Raw genomic sequence first — 12,891 nt, 5'->3', positions numbered from 1 at the left:
CACGGTCAATGCCACTAATGCCAGTAGTAATATCGCAACTAATACTACTAATGCTACGACTGATCCGCGAGCAATGCCCATACCACTAAAGTCGCTACTAATGCCAAATTGTGCTATACTGCTAATGGCACTAATGCGATCGCTTTGTACACAACAATGCCATCGCGGTTTACACCTCGCATTAGTATATCACTGATTGGCAAATTAGAGGAAACCCAAAATGTTTTTCTCATTTTATCAGCAAAGTCGCAAAAAGTCGCAGTATTTTATTTTACTGTATGAAAGCCCAATGTTTACTAAGTAAAACGTATATAGACAATATGCTGAACTCTTCGAAATGCGCAACTAAGTCTCTAAGTATAATAAAAATGTCACAAATTTAATCAAATTTTCTGAACGCCTAACTTTTAGTTGCAAAAAAATCGTTAGTATAGAGAATATCAAAATAAATAATACGTTTTTGTAGAATACATACCTGCAGCTTGCTGAGCCAATTTCAATCAAAACGATAATATAAACGTAAAAAGAGCACAAGAACAACATCAATTTATAATTTTAAACATAAAATTTAGCCATTTGCCTTTTATCTGTGAGAAGTAACAACTTTGACGTTTCGTTGAAACGAATGAATGCAACTAAACATACCCATAGCAACGCCATTCATGGCAGACATGATTTAACTTATCATTTATCTTTTTTGGGAAATCTTAAACACATTTGCTTTTTCGAATTTCGATCACCTTTTTCATGCTAATACCCCACCGTGCGATGGTCAAAATAACACCTTCAAACACTTCTACAAAGAGCTGAATGGAATGACTCTACTATTCCAATAGAAATAAACTCGGTTGTTTTAATAAAGGATGATAATCTAATTCCGCTCAAATGGAGCATTGGAAGAGTCTTAAGGTTTGTTCTCACAGCTGTAAGAAGCATATTTCCAACAGATAATCATGCGCAATAGGGTAAAACGCGTTCGCACAGAAATTTTTGATTGGTTTTTAACCAACAGTACGCTGTTCACACAGAAAATTCTGATTGTTAGCTGACAGTCAGACCTGTTTGCGGATCTTTTGCAAGTAAAGTGTCCGGCGCATGCGTATTGCGACCCACCGTCATTACTTGGTAAACTGAGCCTATAAAACGTGTGTTGTTTTTGTTTAGTGTTTTTTTCTTCAAAAAATAAAGAAAGGAAATGAGCGATTTTGAATCTTCCGAAGAATCTGAGGCGGCCGAATTTTCGGATAAAGACACAGACCTAGAAGAGCTGATGGAGGAACAGGTCAGACCCAAGAATCAAAATTACAAAACATTAAAACATTAAAAAGAACAAAACCAAAAACATTAAAAGATGTCTTTGGTTAATTGTATTCCCTGTTTGTTTTCTTCTTTATTCGGTATTACGTAGGAGTTAAAATTAGTTGTATTATTAGATCAAAAAAAAAGAGTAGGGGATTCGCTGTTTTCACAGACAGTTTGAAATCGATCAGAAACTGCATTATTTGAGACCTGCGAATTAACACCGGTTTGGAAGAAGTCACAAACATGTCACAAACATGTTGGGAACACGCTGTGAGAACAAACCTGTAGATATTCACCCGGGCTATGATCGTGTTACACGCGTGGTTACTTTTGAAAACAGCAAAAGGCATTCTTAAAAGACCAGTGACAAAGATATGCCCACTGCATTACTGCAAATCTCAAAATTAAAATTTACTCTCTAAAGAAACAAAAAATAATCGCAAAAAAAATAATCTCAAAATTAACATAATTCGCATCTCTTATTTAATTACTTTTCTCTACTCTATAACAAATATAAACTCTCTTTATATTCAATTATATTACACTAAAACATTAACCCTAATAATACTTTTTTATGTATTTCCTCTAAATTTAACTCAATAAATTTCATACATTGCACTCTTACTTTGTTTTAAATATAACGCATTTTTTTTCTTTTTTTTTATCTTACTTTACTATTCTCAAACGAAAATGAAAAATATTTCATTTTGGTGGGCGGTATGTTGGACTCTATCCCTTCCTCCCATCCTTTACCCGAAAAAACCTAGAAGTGTCTAGCCCTAGCAGTCAACTATTAAGCTTGATCAATCAGGTTGGTTAGCGTGATTATTTGAAGGGTGTTAATTCATTTGTGTTTGTCAAAAACTCTAACGAGATTGGTCGGGCTTAATAGTTGCCTGCTAGGGCTAGACACAAGTAAAAAACCTAAGTGGGTACGTACTCAGCGAGAAGCAGTGAGACAAGATCGGCCGAGTACGCAGTGTGTACACCACGAGCGCGCGCTATTCTACAGTGTTTTTATTACAAAAATCACCAAGTACGAGTCCAGAACGGGAATAAAGGTGAGTGCCCACCTATCCCTATACAACAACTCACCCGATTGAACCGAGCCCCTATATTTCATGCCCGTAACATAGGCAAATATGTGTCCAAATAGATTGTAGATTGTTTTGGAGGGGGGAAATTTATCACCGCAACCTTATAGAGCTATTGTGCCTCTCGTTCTTGAGTTCTAACTCATCATATAGTCTCAGGCTTTGAATAAGAAGACTAAGGAAGGAGCATATCAAAAATCTTAGGTCCACCGCGATAGGCCTCACATATGGCCGACTTAAATTCCGGTTTATCAGTGCCGTTCTAATTTTATTTAAAAAATGTAAAACTATGATGTAGGGTAGACGTGGAGTAGACTCAATAATATGTTGTTTTATTTTACGTTGTGAATAAATGTTGGTAGTTATTAAAATTGTTACAAAAATATATAATACTAATAAGAATAGATAAGTTATAATAATTATTTATTAACACAAAAATCCGATACGCTACTGAAGCAGGTAAATCAAATTGACGTATCTAAATTCTTTGACAGCTAATCTTTGACAAGCAGTAAATAAAAGCAAAAATGCAAGAAAAATATATAATTAGTTAATTTAAGTGAATTTCATAAATGATCGGTTTACTACATGTATATATATTATATAGTCACTTACTAGCGATAAGTTTTTCCATTATTTCACTCGATTTTTGCCGAGATCTACCGCACGCTACACAACCAACTATTTTAGTCTTTTGAGTCTTTTTCGTCTTTAGTCTTTGAGTCTTTTTCGATAAATCGTGATAGTGTCACTGTTAATTTAAGTTCTGCCACAATTTCAATCTAGATTTACTACCTTTATACAACTATCAGTAGTAGAATAAATAATAAATAACATAAAGTAAGCTCCGTAAAGACTGACAAATCCACAAAATTTCAAATCAAATTCAAATGTGTCAAATGAATCGTCAAACAGAACTGTCAAGGATCCCCACCCTAGAGTTCTTTTTCCGCCCACCATGCATGAATACATGCATTGCATGACAATGGATGCTCCTTCCTTAGTCTTCTTATTCAAAAGTCTCAGGGCTTTGACGAAAGCCAATATCTGAGACGATTTTTTACCGAGAGGTTAATTCTCTAACTCCACACATCTCCATATCAGTCGTACCAAAATTTATGGCATGAACACCTTGTCGTAGAACGATTGTCGTCTCGGCGCTCTCAGTGATAAGATGTTCCGGTGTATCTCTGTTTTCCCCACAGAATCTGCATTTGCCATTGTTTCTTACCTACAATCTACTGTGTGAGATGTTCAGTGAGGAGACAGTGTCCTGTTAAAACCCCGTGACAATTCGAAGATTGATCTTACTTAAATCCAGGAAAATTTGATTTTTCTCGGTCGTAAGTCCTGATAAATTTCTTTGAGTGTCTTAGAGCGTTGAAAGATTCCTATTCCAGGTTACGGATGGATTCTTCCAGGTCCTTGTGTTCCACTTTAAGTAGGTTTTTACTTGGGAAGCAGTTCCTCCTTTCCTACCTGGATCGTTTGCTTTTTCAGTACTTTCACTCGTTCTCTTTCATTTATTCAGTTTTTCTAGGAGTACTTTGACAAACATGTATCCAGATACATAGTTATTAAGAAATTGATCTTTTGTAGAAATGTCCGAAATTTTTGCGTATTTCAGTGTTTATTTATATAATAAATCTTCCCCTAGGAGATGCAAGACCTTGTCGTTGGTGGGGAAGCTCCCAGTCAGGTGCCAGGGGGAATCCCCTCTGGAATTTTGGCTGGGTCTAAGTAGCATCTATCTGTGTCGCTGTCGCGTCGATAGAAAGCCGTCCAACACCGAGAGACAAGCAGTTATCACCAGCTTTGTCAGAACTTCAATGTAAGGACATCAAGTTGGAGGGTAATCAACTCGACGGAGAAGGGTAATGGTCAGGTCCTCACAATAGGAATTGACCTCAAATCCAAAGGGGCAATAGAGAAAGAGAGATATATCCTCTTTTATAGATCCGGCACAACACCGGTATCAGGTCTAACGAGTTAAAGGAAACCAAGTTAAAGAGAAAATGGAGACAGATCCTCCACCTCACGGGTACTTTAGCCGGAGACAAACTCCTCGACTGTGAAGGGCAAGGAGGGCTAAACCACAACTGTGGAAAGGTGTGGTAGATGTCCACTCCTCGGAAAGTGAACATCTGTTGTCAGAGGAGGATGCGAAACACCCTGTACCCCCCATAACAGGAAGATCCCGTGTGATCCCGTGTATGATGAGTTATGGATTGTATGATGAGTAACACTGAGAAAAAAATTTAGTAGATTTGCATGCAATTATAAACAAAACTGTTACAATTTGTAGCGCTATAGGATCATCCAACTACAGGTAGTAGTAAAATTGATTAGACCTTTGTAACAAATTGTTTGAGGCAATGACTGACGCAATTGAAGTAAAATTTCGTAAATAGAATATAGTAATATTAACTACCAGTGTTTAAGTAAATGATATTAAACCGGGTGTAATAATATTTAGCTATCGTTGCAACTAATTCTACTATACTCTTGTGGTAGAGCGAAATAAAATTGAATTGGATATTTTGCTAAAAATTTAATAGAGTAATACTACCACTGTAATAATGATTCGGCATCTTTATATTACGTCTTACAATTTCGATAATGACATTTGCTACAACTTTGCAGTAAATATTACATTTTATAATTAAATATTACAATATACATATATGTATAATTACAATCCTAATACAGACTGTAGCAAATAACATACAGATCAGTAATAATTATACTATCTAGTTTTGAAGAATCAGCTTCCCATTCACGTCTCAAATTATTATCTAGCTTGGATGAAACCAAATGGATTAGCAATGCGTCCCAGGAACTAACCGGTTGACCTAAAACTTCAAGTGCCCTTAAGTGTCTTGTCATGCTGTCTAAAAGGTTACGTAGCCCAGAAAATGATTCTTTATTGATTGAGTCAAGTTGAAATAAAGCTTTGATGTGATTTTTTACTAGTAATTGTTTATTTTCATATTTATCTTATACTAACAACTGCCAAGCTACCTCGTAATTACTCGACGAACATTCTAATGAATTAAGAAGGTCTGCTGCTTGACTCTTCAAGGACAAACGAAGATAATGAAATTTGTTTATTAAAGGAATTGAAGGTTCCTTATGTATTAGAGATTCAAATGTGTCCTTGAAAAACAACCAATGTTCATAACTTCCATCGAAAGTTGGAAGAGTAATTTGTGGTAGCTTTATATTAGGTGTACTTGCCTCTTGTAGTCCACTTGATGATGAGTGTATAGACACATTAGGTTCATTTTGGACTGTATGTAATGACAAAACTCTCTTTGCAATCGATATTAACTCAAAATTTTTGTCCTCGAAATTACACCGCGTGAGTGAATGCTCATCCTCAGACGTATTTACATCTAAAGCCTCTATGTTCATTTGTGTTGTGTTGAAAGAAAATAAAATGCCTTCTAAACTATTCATTCGAAGCTCAAGCTGAACTAAATCTGGCACATCTTGTATTTTAAACTTGTCTAAAAAGTTTCGAAACCTTGTCAATTGTGCTTTATATGTAGCACGAATATTTTTTAATTGTTTTAATTCAGCATCTGCTTCGGCCATTTTGAATAATCTTTGAAAATATATGAATTATTTATACTAAGTTATATGTTTATAAATATTCTAAGTCAATTGTTTAAAAAATGATAATAAAGGATGACTAATTTTACTTTGATTTAAAAGTATTGATTGATAGATTTCAGCTTCGGATTGCCTGGAAACTGGATTTTCTCGAAATTGACTATCTTCTATCCGGCTCGAAGGACCAATGATTACGAATGTGTTGCCGAGTACAATTTGCACCAAAAATATTTTAAGATGGTTTGAATTTTTGAATAACTTTTATTTATTGTAAAATACAAAGTTTTAGTTTTAACAATTAGATTTACGATACAATATATCTAAGATGATCGTCAACAGCTGACTCTTCTTTCGCCGCTGGTCACGTAGGCCCTCGTTTCACTTCTTGTCGGCAGAGGCGCTGTGGTTGTTCGAGCCTTATATAAATGATAAAAAGACCGAACAGTAATATTTCTTTCGAGGTCTATATATCTGTGGAAGTCTTTACATAAGTAATAATCTTTATCAGAAGTATTTCTGCCGTTGCTGCAAAATAAGGTCTATTTAATGACAACAGACTGCTAATATCTATTGCAATCAATAGCAATATCGCTCACAAACGATTTAATTATTACAGCTCCAATCATAAGCAAAATTTACTACAAAATTTTGTACTACACTCATTTGGTACCTTTGTCTATTTTGTTTCGCATTGGTTGCTGCATGGTCTTGGCTGCAAATATATAGAATTCATTGCTATAAGCTAACGTAATCTACACAGTTCTGCTACAATTGCTACAATTTTCTAGCGATATTTTCTGTTTCATTTCTTTCCGTGTATACACACAATATATCTTTAAGGTCACTGTGATTACTACTTCCACTCATTCTACATTTTACATTCTTAATATGATAAATACATAAATATTGATTTTTGTACTTTTTTCAGGCGCACAATCCAAGAATGTATAAGGGAAGTGATAGTTGCAACACAGGTGCTTGTCGAGAACTGCTACGATCAGAGAAAGAATGTGTGCCTGTGTTTCATAGACTACGAAAGGGCATTCGATCGCGTGCAACACCACAAATTAATGCAGCTGCTCAAAAGGCTTGATATAGACCAAAAAGACTTACAATGCATCGAAAACTTGTACTGGTACCAAACAGCACAAATAAAATTGGCCAATACCATGTCCAATCCCATACAAGTTAGAAGGGGGGTGCGACAGGGTTGCGTGCTGTCTCCACTCCTATTCAATTTGTACTCAGAGGCTATTTTCCAAGAGGCTCTAGAGGACGTGGAAACGGGAGTCAAAGCTAACGGAGAATGGATTAATAACACCCGCTACGCCGACGATACGGTCTTGATAATATACACGATCTACAACAACTGGTCAACAAGGTAGGAGAACAGAGTAAAGCAATGGGTTTAAACATAAACATCAAGAAAACTAAATTTATGATAATATCCAGAAATCCAGATGTGTTTAAAAACTCCATTATAACATTTAATACAAGGCCCATAGATAGGGTAGATAAATTTAAATACTTGGGCATCTGGCTCAGACAAGAAAAGTAAATGTCGCATCTAACGAGCTCGGCAGGCATTCTTGAGATTCCGAAAAGTACTTGTCTGTTCTGATTTTGACTTTAACCTCAGATTAAGATTCGTAAAGTGTTACGTGTGGTCGGTGCTCCTTTATTGTATGGAAGGTTTGACATTGAAAGCAGCTGCCATTAATAAACTTTCGAGATGTGGCTATATCGCAGAATTCTGAAGATACCTTGAACGGCCTAGGTTAACAAATGAGGAAGTTCTGAGACGTGTCAACAAACAGCGCGAATTGTTTGAATTGATTAAGAAGAAAAAAACCGCATACCTGGGGCACATAATGCGAAACCCCAAATATAATTTCTTACATCTGTTAATCGAAGGCAAGATCGAAGGCCGGAGGGGTATCGGAAGGAAGAAAATGTCTTGGCTGAGGAATGTTAGACAGTGGACAGGCCTACACGATGTACAGTCGTTAATAAACACCGCCAGAAATAGAGAAGCGATGGAAAATGTTATCGCAAACATCCATTAATGGATTCGCACTAGAAGAAGAATCCAAGAATATTTCAAATTGTTTAGTGTTGGAATAGCAGGAAAGATTTCTATTTCCTTAAGCGAATAAAAGGCTCTAAATATCTTGAATATAACCGTAATTTGCAGTGGGTCTAATCTGACAGACATAACAAGATAAAAGGCAGAAACAAGAACGAAAACGTCTTAAAGCGAGACTGCCAGCTCTAATAACTATCTAGACACTTACGTAATCCGGTAAATTTCGTTAGAAAACGTCGAGCGGGCAAAACAAATTGCTGACAAGAACGCACAGCAATAATATTATTCAAGCTGTTTCAACATTTTTGAGCCGGAGTCTGGAATTGCCGAGTCGCAAGCTTCAACTTTAACTTAACTAGCATCAATTTGTCTGCGTGTTGTTCGTCGTGGATGTTTAACAGGCCCTTCGCAACGAAACGCTTTACATACATTTCGGATCTTAGTTGAGCTATTCGGTTTCGTTCTATTATCTTTCAGTGGCGTATGATATTTTCTTTATCCACGTTATATTAACAAATTATAGGGATGCTGTAAATCAAGCTAAACATTGCATGGCCTACAGCATCTTGTCGTTTTTTAATTGGATGTAAGCAAGAGTTCTTAAAGTTTATTTAATTCTGCTAGCTGATGAAGTTTATTTGAAATAAATCATAACTGAACATAATTTATGAAAGCAATTCAATAATTTGTAATTTGATATAAACTATACCAGTATTTATGTCATAATTCTAATAATTATAATTAACACCAAAGCTAAAACTAATGAGACTGGTACATAGACTAAAAATAAAATATTTTAAGTATATGGGCTGGTACATCCCAAATATTGCCGGGTTTAATATGTTTTTTTGGTAGGATTTTTGATTTGGAAGTAGGTATCTTTATTTCTAAGCGCCTTGCACAACTTTTTATAATGATATTTTTACATTCAATATGAAGAATTAAACACTTACTTTGTTAATGTGGCTAAAAATTTAGTTAACACCATTATATTCTTTCCCGTGATTCACTTTCATATCTCCCTAAAGCAAATGAGAATTTACACAGTTTCTTCTTCACTCCCGTTGCATTAGATCAGCTCCGTAGTACAATTAAAAGTATTAAAAACAAATCTTACTCTCAAAATGTTCTCTGTACTTCCGGAATGCACGTTTAATCTATCTTACTACTTTAATTAACGAGTCATTCCAAAAAGGAGTTTTTGCAAACTGCCTTAAGACAGCAATACAAACAAACAAACAAACAACGCTTTATTGTACAAAAAGCCAAAACAGCTTCATCGACAAAGCACTCACAAACAACAAAATCATAAAAAAATACAAACAAACAAAAATACACAATACAAATAATACAATTCAAAAAAATTTAAGTCTTTAAAATTACAAAAAGAATATACATGGATAATTTTAAAACAGTACGCTAGTAAAGTAAATAAATATTGTTGCGAGCCGGTGTGGACTCGACCTAACCTCACAATATGGCCCGCCCTCGGATGACCTTAACATCGCATAGACACCGCAATGATTCATTCGTTCGAGAAGAATCGAGACCCACTAGAATGGACTAGTACATACGAGAACATTCGAAAACCTTCTCTATGCACCTAACGATCTATGGACTATTCTAGATTTCTTTTGCTGTAGGTATAAAAGCCGGCGGCAGTGGCCTAGAGAGGGCAGTTTGTTACTTAGTGTTAAAAATTAGTGCACATTTTTGTTAATTAGTGTTAAATAAATAGTGTTTAAATAAATTGTGACTTTCTATCCACACGGAACCGACGAAAAACGTAACAATATAATTTTAGAGTTATAAAATATTAAATACTTGACCTTTGACCAGTGTGTGAGATAATCAAAATTTTAAAATTCAAAATTGTTCATAATTAAACATCAACAAAAAAGTCGTTTACAGCATATAGGGCTTTCTCCAGTAGGTATGATTTTAGAGCTTTGCGAAATGCGGGAAAGAATGAAAGCGACTTGATATTCAAAGGCAGATGATTGTACATTTTTTGGCATTGTACAGTATTGAACCTTTAACTAGTTCTGAGCTCGGGGTTGGCAGATAAAGATCGTGCTCTGTATTCCTAAGTGGATAGTTATGAGATGGCCTGGGAGATAATTATTCCTCTGCATAAAGGAGGAGATAAAGATCAAGCTACGAACTATCGCCCAATTGCTCTCCTGCCCACATTATCTAAGACGAGATCTAAGATCATCGAAAGATTGGTTAAGAAAAAGGCTTCTATCTTTTCTCCTTAAATATAAAGTACTTACTACCCATCAATTTGGATTTCTAAGTAACAGTTGCACAAATGATGCTATGTTCGACCTTTTTAATAATGTATACTCTAGCCTAAATAACCATCACTCTACAGCTACAATTTTCTGTGATTTCTCTAAGGCTTTCGACTGTGTAAATCAGAATATCTTAATTAACAAATTGCAATACTATGGATTCAGGGGAGTGCCGCTCGAATGGCTTAAGTCATATCTTGCAACAGAAGGCAGCTTGTGAGGATTGATACGTCTATGTCTTCTTGTAAGCCTATAGAATATAGAATGTGGTGTCCCTCAGGGTTCAGTATTTGGCCCTATTTTGTTTCTGGTGTTTATCAATGATAATGCAATTCTAGACATTAGCGGTAAAATCTGCCTCTTTGCGGACGATACTAGTTTCACTTGGAGCGTTACCAGACGTTACGGCACTATATAATACTATATCTAGTATTACGCACCATTAAATCTTGGTGCGATTCTAATCTCCTATGCCTCAACCTTTCAAAAACTAAAGTTTTGTCATATAAAAGTATTATACAACCTTTTGTACTTAATAACACCACTATTGACGTCGTGGACTCTGTGAAATTCTTAGGACTTGTAGACAACTCGTTAAAATGGGACTTGCACATCGAAGCTTTATCAAAGAAACTAAGCGCTGCCTGTTTTGCGCTAAGATCAGTTTCTAAGGAACTTAACTTATCGACCTCTAGAATGGTCTATTATGCCCTTTTTGAGTTGCATCTTCGTTATGCCCTTCCATCCTCGGATACTTGCTGCGCGATAAAATTTGATCGTATTTTCAAACTTCAAAAGAGAGCAGTTCGATATTTATTGGGACTGAACAGAATTTCTGCCAGAATTTCTTTAAAATTTTCAAAATACTGACTCTTCCTTCCTTGTTCATTTTTGAATCCGTTTGCTTAATCCGCAAGCACATATCTGCTATTCCGGAAAGGCCATCTCACAACTATCCACTTGCGGAGAACGATCTTTATCTGCCAACCCCGAGCTCAGAACTAGTTCAAGGCTCAATACTGTACAATGCCAAAAAAATATACAGTCATCTGCCTTTGAATATCAAGTCACTTTCATTCTTTCCCGCATTTCGCAAAGCTTCATACATAATCATACTTACTGGAGAGAGCCCTATATGCGGTAAACAACTTTTTTTGTTAATGTTTAATCATGAACAATTTTTGAATTTTAAATTTTGATCATCTTACACACTGGTTAAAGCTCTAGTATTTAATATTTTATAACTCTTACATGATTTTATCAATTTACAATTTTCCTTTTGTAAAATTTTATTGATACGCCTGTGTTCTGCAATGTCCATGTATGTTTTATTTGTAATTTTAATGACCTATTTTTTTTGAATTGATTTGTATTGTATGATATTTTTTTTATTATTTGTATATTTTTTTTTGTGCTTTGTTGTGTAAATGCTTTGTCTATGAAGCTATTTTGGCTTTTTGTACAATAAAGCGTTGTTAATTATTATTATTTTAATTTTAAGAAAATTCGTTTTTAATTTATTTATTTATAATTTGTCATTTCTTTGCATGTACTGTAGCATTAGAAGTCATAAAAAAGATGGATTTTTTTTTATAAGAATTTTCTTTTGGAAAAATATTAAAACAACTAACACTATGCGATGGAGCTGTTCGCCGGTGAGCAATGGGTCGTAAGCTAGTGAAAATTAAACTGTGATACTTACGTCTTTATAAGATGCTGGGCGCCACTCAGTTTTCCATTTACTTTCGAAAACTTCTAAGTTGAAAACTGAGAAATCAACTCAGAATATAGGTACTACTTATTTTAGGAATTACACAAATGAAACGCTGAGACAAACTAATAACTAAGTATAATTAATAATTAAATGTTAAATAGAAGAAAATAAGACTATGAAAAATTTGATGTTAAAAATATCTGTTGGTAAATTGTATGTAGCAAAGTAGCATATCACTCTTAATGGTAAGTTAAAACTGCACCCTTCTGAATATTATTTTATACTAATTATTCCGCACAAAGTCTGGCGATCTTGGTACCAAAATGTAGTGACTCTTTATATTCAAAAAAAAAACGTACTATGAGAATATCAGAAATATGCATAACATGTGTAAAATTTATCAAAGTGAATTCTTAAGTAATTAAATATATAATATGCCTGCAGGACTTAATGAATTAAAAATGAATTTAAATTATATAGATATAAAATTAAATAATCTGGTCTGTTTTATCCGTTCTGGTCACAAGCTGGTTGTGGTGAACTGCTACTGGAACTGGATTGTGGTATAAGTTGTTTCTGAACAGGCAGGATCGAAAACTTGGATGGATTCAGGAGATTCCTTCGTTATTCCCGGTGTGTAGGGACAAACGTGGACCAAATGTAAGGTGCAAAAAAATAAAATGGCACCAGAAAATAAAGCCACCATAAAATGCTTTAAAATAACATCTGGCGTAAACTAAAACCCTATACAAAGAAAAAAAGGTATTAGGAAACGTTACTTCA

This window comes from Sitophilus oryzae, unplaced genomic scaffold (genome assembly GCF_002938485.1).
Source record: "Sitophilus oryzae breed Bouriz unplaced genomic scaffold, Soryzae_2.0 scaffold_1518_pilon_pilon, whole genome shotgun sequence".
NCBI lineage: Eukaryota > Metazoa > Arthropoda > Insecta > Coleoptera > Curculionidae > Sitophilus > Sitophilus oryzae.
This window is presented reverse-complemented; position numbering follows the sequence as displayed.